This window comes from Humulus lupulus, chromosome 2 (genome assembly GCF_963169125.1).
Source record: "Humulus lupulus chromosome 2, drHumLupu1.1, whole genome shotgun sequence".
In the NCBI taxonomy this organism is placed as follows: domain Eukaryota; kingdom Viridiplantae; phylum Streptophyta; class Magnoliopsida; order Rosales; family Cannabaceae; genus Humulus; species Humulus lupulus.
The window spans coordinates 280,526,082-280,541,265 of record NC_084794.1 but is presented as its reverse complement, the minus strand read 5'-3'; the positions used below and the strand labels follow the sequence as shown (position 1 = coordinate 280,541,265).

At 46.5% G+C, this 15,184-nt stretch overlaps 1 pseudogene; it reads right to left on the bottom strand.

The window, feature by feature from the left end:
* Nucleotides 1–14,743, bottom strand: part of LOC133815563 (protein POLLENLESS 3-LIKE 2-like) — a 63,764-nt pseudogene extending 49,021 nt beyond the window's left edge.
* Between the last annotated feature and the right edge of the window lie 441 nt (nucleotides 14,744–15,184).

The following is a 15,184-nucleotide window of genomic DNA, read 5'->3' as shown; positions in this document are numbered from 1 at the left end:
GGTACCTCCCCTTCTGGTTCAAAAGTCAACATTCCGCGCTTACAATCAATCGTTGCCCCATACTTGGATAGCCAATCCATTCCCAAAATCATCCATCTCTAGCTCAATCAAATCAACAGACAACTCCCTACCATCTACCTCTACTGGAAATGCCCTAATCCACTTCCTAGAGACTACCAGTTCTCTTGTTGGCAACAAGGTCTAAAATCCCCTAGCATACACACCACTAGTTCTACAAAGCTGATCTATCACCCTAACAGATACAAATGAATGGGTAGCCCCTAAATCAAACAATGCAGTATACAAATAACCAACACTAGAGATCTGACCTGTCACAACTGAGGGGCTAGACTCCGCCTCAGTCTGTGTCAAAGCGAATACCCTGGCAGGAGCAAGATTGTCACTCTGCTTCTGCTCCTCCTTCTTAACTTGAGCGAAATCCCTCTTTAGATGGCTGGCACTCCCATAAAAAAAGCAGAACCTGATCCTACACTCACCCTGGTGTCGATGCCTGCACCGTGGACACATAGGAAAACTCCTCCAGTTATCACTGCCACCCTGACGGCCAATAAAAGCACCCCGCACTCTCCTATCAGAACTAGGAGGAGTAAAAGAATCTGGAACCCTTCTTTTCTGCTCACTGGGGCCACTACCCCGACTGGACCCAACAAAAGGAGGCACCGTCCTCCTGGCATCGCGCCTAACAGCACTGTCCTTCCATATCTGATCCTCAGCCCTCTCTGCAGTAAGGGCCTTATCCACTGCTTGTGCATAAGTAGTAGTCTCTGGAATCAATGTAATATTCACATCATGGGCGATCATCACATTCAACCCCCGTATAAATCTATCCCTCCTGGCCGCATCCGTCGACACCAAGTCTGGCGCAAACTTCGCCAGTCTGTCGAATCTCAAGGCGTACTCAGTAACTAATAACATGTTCTGAGTCAGGTTGATGAACTCATCAACCTTCGCAGCTCGAACTGCTATGCTGTAGTATTTCTCATTAAAGATACTCTTAAATTCTTCCCATGTCATGACTGCAACATTCCTCCGCTGACTCACCACCTCTCACCAGATGCGGGCATCCTCCCTAAGCATATAGCTCGCACAAGCAACCTTTTCACTTCCTTCGACCCTCATAAAGTCCAAGATCAAGGAAATCATGTTCATCCACTACTCTGCCCGTAGTGGGTCCTATCCACCCTCAAAGGTAGGAGGTTGTTGCTTCCTAAATCTTTCGTACAAGGGTTCCCACCTGTTCTCAGTCACAGGCTGAACCGGCACTGGCGCCACATTCTGCTGTATTGGCAACCCTATAACCTGTGGTGGGGCCTGTTGCCTCATCTAGCGGAGTTCTTCCTCTGTTCTCTGCAGTCTAGCCTCCATTTCGGCCAATATCGGTTGCCAATTCTGTGGGGTAGGTGGAGGGTCCTGACCCTGATTGTCATCCTCGGCCCTACTGCCGCGAAGTCTAGCTGATTGTCGAGGCATCTCAAAAACTATGCCTGCAACCAACGACGCCGCTCATCAGGCATGATAACAACATCCAAAACCACCTCACAAACACATCAATCATCCACAATAATATCTCATATAACATATAACACACAACGGGGCATGCCCTAGCATCATGCATATGCTAACTCATTCATCAAGCTCTATATAAAATAAGCAGGCATACAGGGCATTCAAACACATTTTCAGACATATTAGCCAATCTTACCAACCAACCCTGAGTTAAGCCTGTCACTGACTACGTGTGTACATGTTCGGTCAATCTCCAGAACTAATAACCTTGGCTCGCTCTGATACCAAGTTGTAACATCCTACTACCTTAGAGTCGTTACTAAGTGAGTTTAAAAACGTGCTTTCAACTCGCTAATCGAGGTTTTAAGTCAAACAGTGTAATTAAGCCATAAACAGAGGAAAAATGTAGAATTAACTCTATATCACTGAAGATCATAAAAGTTTGACACCTGGGATCCCAAAATACAGTTTAGAAATATTTACAACATGAAAACTGTACTAAGTCAGCTAAACAACAAAATCTAAGTTCATTTACAAGCATCCCCCAAAATCCTCTGGTCGTGGCAGCCAGGCTGGCCAAACATGTACACACTGCCTCACGCCTGCTATACTCATGGTTGGTTGATCTTCTCTTTACCCTTACCTGCACCACAGAGCATCTGTGAGCCGAAGCCCAGCAAGAAAAACCATAAACAGATAACATATGCAACACGTATAACAAGCATATAAACAGGCCACCAATTGGCTAAACACATACGGCCTAGCCGTCCCAGGCGTTACCAAGTCCTGGATTCGCGGACCACGCCGTGAGGATATCCCAGGTATCCGTCTAGGGACTCGCCTTAGCAACTCGCACTCCATGTGCTCAACGCTGCTCCCGGCCCCTTGCCATTCCCGGCCTTGCACCCAGCGTGCCCAATGCTGTTCCCGGCCCTTCGCCGTTCTCGGCCTTCACCGTTCCCGACTCTTGCCGATCATTCACATCACAATACATATAGCATAGCAAGCAAGTGCATAATTCTAGCATATTCAATTAAAGGGCTACGCCTCGTAGTTCTAACATATTGGGCTCGGCCTTGCATATCAATTCTATTCAAATACATTGGGCTCAGCCCTGCACACAAGCTCCATGGGAACAAGGGTTTTCTTACCTGAGTTCCGAGCTTTCTGAGCACCGATGCCCCGAGCACAGTCCTCTAATGTGAGCCTCGCCGAAACCCTCTTGCTGAATTAAGCTTCTGAACCAGTCCCCCCTATGCTTCAATCCTCAAGCTTCAAGTTCCCTTAAATTTCCCCAGCTGAAATCCCTTAGCTTTAAGTTAATTTCCCTTAAGTTTCCCCTTTGAATTTTCCTTAGAGAGTAAAGAAGAGAAGGAGATAAAAGCTATCTCAGTTATGAAAGAGTGTGTATGTCGGTTTCCCCAAGGTTCTAAGTAATTCCTCCTTTTGTTTTATTTGACTTAAGTCTAAAGGGTTACCTCAAGGCTCGGGGTACCAAAACGTCCCCGAGGGCAAAATGGTAAATTTCCCCAATATTCCCGCCTAAATATTCTATCCTCAAATATATCTCCAAATATTTATTTCCATGTCCCGACAATCCCATAACACAGCTAGTACCCAAACTACCCCTCGACTCGCCCCGAATCCGAATCTCAACCCTGTTGTGACTTTCTGACTAACCGCTCACCAGGATTGTCTCGGTCCGTGCTACACAGACATATCACATATATATATAACATTTATCACATTTATACCCCTAATATCTAGATGGGGTCCACATGCATATTTAACTTAACTAAACATGCATCATAATCATATATACACATAAACCCACATATTAGCATATTATATCATTTATTGCCCTCCAGGCACACTAATCAAGGCCCTAAGCCCGATTAGCAAATTCGGGTCGTTACAACTATCCCCTCCTTACAGAAATTTCGTCCTCAAAATTACCTGAACAACTCGGGGTACCGCTCCTTCATCTCTGACTCAAGTTCCCACGTCGCCTCGTCAACCTTGTTGTTTCTCCACAGCACTTTTACCAAGGCGATGGTCTTGTTCCTCAAGACTTTACCTTTTCTGTCAAGAATCTGAACCGGCTTCCCCTCATAGGATAAATCCTGATCAAGCTCCAAATTCTCAAAACTTAGAACATGCGTTGAGTCTGACATATACTTCCGGAGCATGGATACATGGAAAACATCACGAACCCCTGATAAAGCTGGAGGCATCGCTAGTCTATAAGCTACCTCTCCAACCCGTTCCAGAATCTCAAAGGGGCCGATAAACCTAGGGCTCAACTTGCCCCGAACACCAAACCGTTTCACACCTCTCATGGGTGAAACCCTAAAGAACACATGATCACCAACCTGAAACTCCACGCTCCTGCGTCGCAGGTTTGAATAACTCTTATGTCGACTCTGGGAGGCGAGCATACACGCTCTAATCTTTTCAATTGCCTCATTGGTCCTCTGAACCATCTCTGGACCCAAATACCTCCTCTCACCTGTCTCATCCCAATGAATAGGCTGACACCTGGCGGAGTTCTGCTAGGGTATCGACCAGTAAAGATATTGCAAGCAAAAGGCAGTCAAAGTTTACTTGCGACCACTATGGTCGCAGGTTCCGCGTGTCTCATGATAATTTTATAAAGATCTTAGTAAATCCCGAGATTGACTCCCATGATTTCCTGAATATCCGATTATTTAGGAAAGAATATCTGTAACAAATTAATGTAATCCCCCTTGAGCCTATAAATAGAGAAAGATAGCTCAAGGAAGGGACTTTTGGCTTTCGAATTATTTGAGACTAAAGTGATTCTATGTGATATATTGTCTTGTTCTTCAAAGGTTGGTGAAACTCATTGAACCCTAGTTCTTTGATCACTCCTTTGAATCCTATATCAATAACAATTCAAGTGGACGTAGGTTGTTACCAGATTCGGGGGCCGAACCACTATAAATTCTTGTGTTCTTTATTGTTTTTTGTCATCACATTCATTTCAACGTGTTTGTCCACATCAAGCATATTTGACTCCGTGTCAGTTGGCCAAAATCAGGGTCAACATTCTGGTGCTTTCATTGAGAGCTTGATGCATTATCGTTGAAAGATCAATGGCGAAAACTACCAAGAAAACTGGACAGGCGGCCGACACTGCTCCATCTCACCCGCCTCCTCCTCCTCCAAACGTGACTGAGGATGAGCCACATTTGGAATTCGATAAGGAAGAAATGGATTCCGAGATGCTGAAGAATACCTTGGGGGTATTGCAGGATGAACTGGCAAATATGAGGGCCAGCCAGGAAAGTGCTGCCAAAATTATGGCGCGGCAGCAACAGGAAATTGAACAGCAGCGCCTGGAGCTGAGTGAAAGACAGGCGGATATGGACCGTCGCCAGAGGGAGGCCATGACAGCCCTCAAAGCAGCCCTACAACTGGCTAGGAACCAGGATGCACCTGCCTCGCAGCCTGATCAACCTACGAATGGGCCACCACAAAGGGGTCCTAATCCTAGCCCGCCTATCCAGCCCTCGAGCCCCCAAAGGCCCGAGCAGCCACCGGTGCCTCAGAACGATGTCCCTCTAAGGGACCCTGAAGCACGGCCTCTATCCCAGGCTAGTCGCGGCAATCCCCCGCAGCAAAGGCAGAATAGGGCCGGGCAGCCGCCTCGCAGTCCTAGACGCCATATGGGCGACGAGCCAAACCCTCCGAGCAGAGGACAGCATCCTCCTGGTAACAGAAGGAACTCAGAGTCAGGCTCTGCAGTCCGGGGCCCCCCACAGCATGATAATGCACGGGGACCCACTGACCAACGCAGGCCACCCTCTAATGCTCGGGAGGTTCCAGCCCGGGAAGGCAACCGAGGGAACAGTCGATCCCACCATAGCCAATCAAGATTCAGAGATGGCCATGGTTATAACGAGTCTGACTCAGGCAGAGGAAACGTCAGTCAGAGGAATGAAGAAAGGGGTGGAGGCAGAAGCTCGCCACCTAGGGATGACCAACCCGAAAGACGGGACGCTGAGGGGCAGCCCAGAAAAAATAACGTATTCAACCGGCTCGGAGCTAGCGAGCAGCGGAGGAGAGATGAGGATTTAAGAGACGTACTCAACGATCCCCGGGAGCGGCAAGACGAGAACGTCCCCCCAGCACCAGAGGCCCCGGCGATTCCTAGCGTCGTGCAGGCCCAGATAGATGCCCTCAACCAGGCAGTACAGCAGCTGGTCGGGGGAAGAACATCTTATATTGACCACGATAGGAGAAAGGGCATTCCTTTCGTCCAGAGGATAGCTAAGGCAGAAACTCCTAGCAAGTTTAAGATGCCTACGCTTCTGAACTTTGACGGGTATGGTGACCCGGTATCTCACATCAACAAGTTTGAGATACAAATGGACATTCAGAAAGTCTCCGAAGACGCTCGGTGCAGGATCTTCCCTACAACACTTTCTGATGCCGCACAGGAGTGGTTTTTCAAATTCCCTCCTACAAGTATAGTTTCCTGGGAAATGTTCGTGAAAGAATTTTACAGACAGTTCTATGCGGGTCGTGTGCACCCGACTGAGGCAAATCAGTTGGTTGAAATACGCCAGCGAGACGGAGAGCCACTGAAGGACTACGTCCAGCGCTTTATGCGAGCAGTTGCCGGGGCGAAAATAGTGTGAGACGAAGGCAAGATGATGGCCATAACCGCAGGAGTTAAGCGCCACACGCCTCTCTGGGATAGCCTCATAAAACATGGGGTCAGAACTACCCGGGAATTTTTGGATCGAGCTGATCGATATATCAAGCTCGAGGATGCCATCGCCAATGAAGGGAAGCCCCCAGGCAAGGACAAGGGGACTTCCGAGCCCGCCAAAGCTGCCAATGGGTCCAAACCCAACGGCAAAGGCAACGGGAACGGCAACGGCAATGGCGAGAATGGGGGGAAGCGGCCGCACAATGAGCCTTCCACCTCTGACAATAAACGAGCCAAGGGTAATTGTTATGAACCACGATTCACTAACTACACTGCCCTTATTGAGTCTTGGGGAGAGGTTTATCATGCCACGAGTTCCAGTGTGCCTTATAAGAAACCTGCTCCCATTCAGAAGGATATTTCGAGAAGAGATACTACCAAGTTCTGTCGTTATCATAACGACTACGGACATGATACCAATGAATGCAACCAGCTGAAGGATGAGATTGAGTTCCTTATTAGACAAGGACACTTGAGAAGGTATATACGGGCCTCGGGAAGTTCCCAACAAGAAGATCCAGGTGGCAACGAGCAAGCGCCCACATGCCAATGCTCGCCACCTTTGCAGCCTGATCCCGTAATTGGCACATTTTTAACCATCTGTGGAGGCCCGCACCTCGCGGGAAACAGCAGAAAGGCCAGAGAATGATATGCTCAGACTCTGCGCCACGACCAGGACATCGAGATGATGACTGTGGATGACCGCGCATTGAAAAAGGCTCCGTCAGAAGAGGGCGAAATAACCTTCTTTGATAGCGACGCCCAACATGTCCGGTTCCCACATTCCGATCCGCTGGTCGTGGATATCCAAATGGCCAATATGATGGTGAAAAGAGTGTTAGTTGACACAGGGAGTTCAGTGAACATCCTGTATAAATCTTTGCTGGAACGCATGAAGTTGTCAGTTAAGGACTTAGAGCCCTGCAACCAAACAATATACGGCTTCTCCGGTGAGGGACTCGCCCCCGCGGGGTCAATCAGACTTTCAGTGACGGCAGGTACAGCACCTGCTACCAGGACATTACTCGCTACTTTCATAGTAGTCGATTGTCCCTCGGCGTACAATGCGGTCATTGGAAGACCTATACTGGTTGATCTTCAAGTCGTCACCTCTTTATGGCACTTAGCCATGAAATTCCCGACAGACGCAGGGGTAGGACGCGTGTTGGGAAACCAGAGGGAGGCCAGGGAGTGCTACAACACCTCAGTCACGAAGGCGAAGAAGGGAACGTCAAAGAGCACTCCCCCAGATAGGTTGCAGATGGCAATTATACACAAGCCCAATCCGGTGATGAAGTCACCAAATAGGGTGTTGCCCAAAGTGAGGATAGAGATTTAGATCCTCACTTTGGGGATTTTGAGGAAAATGTTGGACCCGTCGAGGACCTGGAAGAGGTCCAACTTAACGAAGAAGACCCAACCAGAGTCGTGAAGGTCAGGAAAAACTTAGAACCAACCACGAAGCATGCACTGGTGGAGTTTTTGCGGAAGAACCAGGAAGTCTTTGCCTGGTCGCACAAAGACATGGCTGGGATAGATCCTGCAATTATCATCCATGTCCTGAACATAGACAAGAGTTTTCCACCCGTGCAACAGAAAAGAAGGCTGCTCGATAAGGATCGGTCGAGAGCCTTAAAAGAAGAAGTTGAAAGATTAAAGGAGAATGGGTTCATCAGGGTGGCGTTTTATCCATCGTGGGTCTCTAATCCAGTGCTGGTTCCCAAGCCTAACGGAAAATGGCGAACCTGTGTGGATTTCACAGACCTCAATAAAGCCTGCCCGAAGGATTGCTTCCCACTCCCAAGAATCGACCAGTTGGTCAATGCTACTGCAGGACATGAGATCCTCTCCTTCATGGATGCATACTCAGGCTATAATCAGATCAACATGCATCCCCCTGACGAGGATCACACCATCTTTCGGACCGATACGGGAATATATTGTTATAAAGTGATGCCCTTCGAACTGAAAAACGCAAGTGCGACTTACCAGCGACTAGTTAACGACATGTTTAAAGAGTTGATCGAAGTAAACATGGAGGTGTACGTGGATGACATGCTGGTAAAGTCGAAAAAAGCAGAAGGACATGTGAAGGATTTACAAGAGTGTTTCGATGCATTGAACAAGTACCAGATGAGACTAAATCCTCTCAAATGTTCCTTCGGAGTTGGATCAGGGAAATTTTTGGGGTTCATTGTTAATTCAAGAGGAATCGAGGCCAACCCCGACAAGATAAAAGCCCTGATCGACATGAAATCTCCAGGGAAGATCAAGGATGTACAAAGTTTAACTGGAAGAATTGTCACCCTAAGTAGATTCATTTCCAAATCAACGGATAAATGCGTCCCTTTCATCAATCTACTTAGGGGCAACAAGAAATTTGAATGGACAAGAGACTGCGAGCAAGCTTTTCAGGCCTTAAAAGCCCATATGGCACAGCCTCCTGTTTTATCAAAGCCTATCGAAGGAGAAACTTTGTTCATTTACCTGGCGATCACCGAAGTAGCTGCTAGTGCGGTACTAGTGCGAGAGGAAGAAGGCGTACAAAAGGCAGTTTACTATGTAAGCAAGAGGCTAATCGGAGTAGAACTGAGATATCCTCCCATCGAAAGGTTAGCTTATTGTTTAATCCTAGCCTCAAGGAAGCTACGTCCTTACTTCCAAGCCCATCCCATTACAGTCTTAACTGATCAGCCCCTTCGGTAAGTCCTCCAAAAACCAGAGGCGGCTGGGCGTTTATTAAAATGGGCAGTCGAACTAGGGCAGTTCGATATAACATATTCACCATGAGCAGCAGTAAAAGGACAAGTCTTGGCTGATCTTATTGCAGAGTTCACCGAGCTCCCAGACAACGAGCAATGCGAAAACCCTAGTGCGCCTGAAGCCCAAGATGAAGCTCCTTCGTGGAAGTTATTCACGGATGGATCGTCCAACGAATCTCATGCGGGAGTAGGAGTGATTTTGATAACGCCAAAGGGGCATCGATTTCACTGCGCCATCAGGTTCGACTTCACAACGTCGAATAATGAAGCCAAATACGAAGCACTCCTCGTTGGATTGAGAATGGCAAAAGACATGAGTATAAGGGTGCTGGATATTTACAGTGATTCACAGCTGGTAGTGAATCAGGTTCTAGGGGAATATCAAGCACGAGGCCTCAAAATGGTGGCCTACTTAAACAAAACTAAAGATCTGTTGGCCCAGTTCAAGAAGTATACCCTCCAGTAAATACCTTGGGATCAGAATTTGAAAGCAGATGCCTTAGCCAAACTCGCAAGCGCAAAAGATGCTGACACTTTGAATATTGTGCCAGTAGCAAGATTGAGCGAGCCAAGCATACAATCAAATGAAACCAGTATGGAAATCCGGATGGCAGACACATGGATGGCGCCTTACTTGGAGTATCTTACAAATGGTGTACTACCGGCAAATAGGAACAAGGCCAGAACTCTTCAAAGGCAGGCTGCTAGGTATATACTGGTCGATGGTGTACTATACCGAAGGGGATATTCCATGCCACTGCTCAAATGTGTTACACCAGAGAAAGCTAAGGAGCTGATGAGAGAAGTACATGAAGGCTTCTGCGGGGATCATGCTGGGGGGCAAAGTTTGGCGAAAAAGATTCTAAGGCAAGGCTATTTCTGGCCGACTATGAATGAAGACTCAATGGAGTTTGTGTGAAAATGCGACAAGTGTCAGAGATTTTCCAAGATCCCGCGCGCAGCTCCCAACGAGTTAAAACAGATGCAGAGTCCTTGGCCTTTCGCAGTATGGGGTATAGACTTGATTGGATCCCTGCCAACGGGAAAAGGAGGAGTGAAGTACGCAGTCGTAGTAGTCGACTACTTCACCAAATGGGCTGAAGCTGAGCCACTCGCTACCATAACGACCAAGAAAGTTCTTGACTTTGTCATCAAAAACATTGTTTGCCGATATGGTTTGCCTCGAAAAATTGTCTCAGACAACGGCACCCAGTTTAACAGTGACTTATTCACAGACTTCTGTGAAAGACACGGGATCATTAAAATTTTTTCTTCAGTTGCACATCCACAAGAAAATGGGCAAGTTGAAGCAGTGAATAAAATGCTTAAGGACACCCTGAAGAAAAGGCTCAAATATGCTAAAGGAGCATGGCCAGAACAGTTGCCCGAAGTCCTCTGGTCGTATAGAACTTCTCATCGAACAACGACAGGTCATACCCCATTTTCCTTAGCATACGGATATGAAGCTATGTTAACTGTCGAGTTAGATCCCCCCTCACATCGACGCATTACATACGACCAGGGCCAGAATAGCCAACTGATGATGGAGTCCCTAGACTCAATTGAGGAGATACGAGAAAGAGCCCAACTCCGAGTTGTTGCGTACCAGCAAAGTTCGCCCGGTATTTTAACTCAAAGGTGAAAGAAAGGAAATTCAACGTCGGCGACCTAGTGCTACGACGAGTTTTCTTGAATACCCGCAACCCCACTGCTGGTGTAACGCCCTACTTCCTTAGAGCCGTTACTAAGTGATTTTTAAGACAAAATAGTGTGCAATGAACTCGCTAACCGAGGTTTTGAGACAAAAGTGTGACTAATTAAAATTTAAAGCTGTAATCTTAGAAAATGCGTCGTTTCATTTAAAAATGCTAGTATTAAGCATTTGGGATCCCAAAATAAGGTTTGAAAACTATTTACATCTTGAAATAAGTTTACAGTTGATAAATCATAAAATCATAGATTATTACAGCCATTTTCAAATAAACCCCCAACCAAAGCAGTCGGGCAGGCCAAACATGTACGCGTCGCTTCACGCTCTCCGTACTCATGGTTGGTTGACTCAGTCATTGCCCTTACCTGCAACACAGAGCACTCGTGAGCCGAAGCCCAGCAAGAAAACTCATGTAGAACATAACATATGCAATCTATACAGTTAATCATAACAGATAATCCACATATAAACAAGTCAACCATTAGACTAAACAAATACGGCCATGCCGCCCCCGAAGCCTTACCGAAGCCTGGGGTCTCGGTCTTCACCGTAGGGATACCGCCCGTATCCCCTGGGTCCTACCCTGACCATAGCATCCCATGTGCTAGGTATTACTTCCGGCTCCACTGCCCTTCTCGGCCTTGCCGCCCTCGGCCATAGCCGTTCATTTCACTATAATCACATATAGCATAAATCAAACAACATTCAAACAATTATCAATACATTTAAGTCTACACCCTAACATGTAATGCAATATAGGGCCATGCCCGGAAATCATCTCATCATGCAACATGCAATATAGGGTCGTGCCCCGCAATCACACTATGGGCCCATGCCCTATCCTACGGGTGTTATAGTTTTCTTACCTTTCCCTTCAATAGCTTAGATCACCTGACTCCTTGAGCACGATCCCACTCGAGCCTTAGCGCACACCTAGGCACAAACATAGGTCAAAGTCAACACCGAACCCCAAGTCCGAATACCTAGCCTCGGGACCAATCCCGAGCCCCCGGGAAGTCCTAAATCCCCAAAACAAAGTGGCGGAATCAAACCCCGAACCCTAGGTCAAAATCCCTCATCAAAAACCCAAAAATTCCCTTCTGTGAACAGTGCAGCGCTACAGAGCTCTAAGGAGGGCGCTGTAGCGCTACAAGCATAATGCACCTCCCCAGAACAGGGGCTAGCGCTACAGCGCCCACTGACTAGCGCTGTAGCGCTAGTTGCAGCCCAGAAAACCCAAAATCGCATTTCTGCGATTTCTTTCAACCAAACTCAATCCAAACTTGTCCAAACCTTTTCCAAACCCAAAATCAAGCTTATACTCACCTCACACTCATCCCAAACATCCCAAGAACTCAAAACCCAATCACATTCAACTCAAATCTCAAAATCTACCATGAACAACCCTAAACCAGAAATTCATGCAAACCACAAAGATAGAGTCTTAGAAATCATACCATTAATGAAAATTTCGACCTTGATTCAACCCTAGGCCTCCTTAGCTTGCTCTCCCTCAAAGCTTGCCCAGAAATCCCTAAAATTCCCATCCACTCAGCTCAAAACACAGCTCAAACCATCAAAACCCTTAAAACCGAAAATCTCTAAAACTTACCTCAAACATTGATATGTTCTTGCCAAATCTTCAAGTCTAACCCAAGATCCTTGATGCTCAGCCTATCCTTGCTCTCCACTAAGCTTTGCTCCAAGAAAAATGGAGCGGAATGGTGCAAAAATGCACAAACCGACCCTTGTGAAAACCCCTCTACTTTCCCTCTTTTCTTTCTTTCCTTTTTCTTTCTTTTCTTTCTTTCTCTCCACAGCCAACACTCTCTATAAATCCCACTAAGTGTAAAGCCTCATAAAAAACCTATCTTTAAAATCCAAATGACCAAAATGCCCTTCCTATTAACTCTAAATCCTTTTGTCCAAATAGGGTCGTTTTAGTCATTTTACCCAATTCCCGCTAATCCTCAAGTGTCTCTAATATTTTCCCGTTGCTTTCCAACACTTCATAAACCACCAAATAAATATTCCCCATCATCAAAATAAATCTCAATCTATTCTCTGAATTCCTGTTCATACCCCCAGGCTCGCCCCGAGCAGGGTATAAATTCCCGTCATCACTTTCCGCTAGCCTGCTCACTGGGATCGCCTCGAGTCACAAAGCACAGATACACCCACATACCACTGGGGTCTCAACAATCAACACATATCAATACAGTTATGCCCAACATGGCCAAAATTACAATTATGCCCTTCTAACACGATCCGGGCCTACATGCATACTAATATATATAGTCATGCATCTCAGATAAACAAATAGTCATATAACATGCTTTAAATCATAACCATGCATTTAATCTCATAAAATCACACATAATCCCATCATGCCCTCCTGGCACGCTAATCAAGGCCCTTAAGCCTTATTAGCGAAATTGGGTCGTTACAGCTGGAGTGCTCGGACCAAACTGGGAAGGACCATACCAGATTGAATAAGTCCTTCATCCGGGCACTTACAAACTTGCACGCTTGAACGGAGATCTCGTTCTACGCTATTGGAACGGTGAACACCTGTGCAAGTACTACCAATAAACAGTCTTTTTTAAAGAACTGGCTTGTATTAATTTTCACTTTTTACAAGTTTCGAAAAAGGGTTAGCCACATGTATGGCTAATCGCTTATAAGTATAAGATCTTTTAAGATCACTCGTAAAGACATGTTTAGTCCATTTTTAATACGAGATTATAAGGGACTGTGCGCAGCTAATCATTCTTGCCAACCTTTGTAAATTTATTTTTACAAGTATTTAAACATTACGTGTGTTGTTTTGCTGTATTATAAGTGTTATGTTTACTATCGAGCAGTAATGTTCGCACAGGTCGTGGTCAAGGCAAGTGACCAAGGACCTAAAGCTCCTCGATAACTTGGGGGGCATATAAGGTACATCAATAGCAAAGCATACCAAAAGGTATGTAAACACATGAACAAAATAAGTGAAAGCATGCTACGGTACTTAGAGTATTTTCAAATTTTATATTTTGTTAAGTCAAGCCAAAGTACTATGCTAAGTTCGGTCATGCGAACAGATGTTATAATAAAAAGAAAATATTATAATATCATAAGGCATTCTTTTACACCGCAAGCATCACTGCTTGGATGTAATTGTTTAAAGTAAAAGGAAAAGTTTGCTACCCGTGCAGCAAATTTAAAAGTAAAAATTGTCTTTACAACACAACCCGTGAGTCATGTAATTGAAGAAAAAAGAGAGAAATAAGTTTAAGGAGCAGGAGGGTCTTGCTCAGTAGTCTGATTGGCCGCATTCTCAACAACTCCTCCCTCCTCTGCGTCAGCGGCTGGCTGGATGCTTGGGGAAGCAGGAACCCTTGCCCTTTCTTCTTCTTCAGCCAATCGAGCAGTGCAGCGGGCCAACTCAGCGTTCCTGGCATCTTCTGGAAGGTAGTTAAAATTGGCACCCCGGTTGTGTTTCCAAAAGTCATAGAAACACCAAAGTGTCGCATTCTTGTACCTCTCCAAATTATTAGCATTGGTAAGCTCCAGCTGCTCCACCTGGCTCTCAAGAACAGCATTGGCCTTGTCCTTAGCAAGGAGCTCCTCCTTGAGCCTCTTGACTTCACGATATTGGGTTCGTGCTTCTTCATAGCTGCCTGAGAAGCTTCAGCCTTCGCCAGCTTTGCCACCGCAGCATCCTTCTGCTGAGTAACCACCTCCAACTCCCCAGCATGCCTGGCTTCTGCAGCCTGAAGCTCCTCGATGGCTCTCACCTGGAACTCCTCGACGGCCTTTGCTCGAGCCTGGTCGATGGTAGCTAGGGCACGGGTGCGAGCGACAGTTATTGTCAGCATGGCCTGCAGTCAGGGAAATAAAAGTTAGACTATACTAAAAAAAGGAGAAGTAAAATTCAAGAGGAAAAATACTTACACTGGCCATTTCGTTAAGAGCCATGTTGAGGATCTGGTCAACCCCCATGCTCTCAGCTTCAGCCATTGCCTCCCTGCAACGGTCGTGCTTCAAGATATGGGCAAGGCAATCTTTGGCTGATCACAGGGAGCGGTTCGAGAGCTTGGTCCGAGGAAGCTCTGCTTGCGGGGTGTGCTCCCTTCGGGCCGCAGGCGGAGGGTTGGCAGCAGGGGCAGCCTCCTTCTCAGCAGGAGCAGAAGGCTGAGTAGAAGCTTGTCTAGTTGGTGCATCCTTGGAAGGATCTTCTGTCCGACCCTTCTTGGTCGGAGGTCGTTGGCTTGATTCGCCATTATGCCTCCTGGATGTCTTTCGTCGAACCAGGGGGAATTCTGCCTCCTCTTGAGCCTGGTACAGATCGAAAACGTTGGGAGTAGCCATCTCTGCGTACAAAGAAAAATATGCAGATGGTAAGACAAAGGTGGATGAAAATTCTTGGTAAAACAGAAAAGAGGTCACAAAGTTTAATAC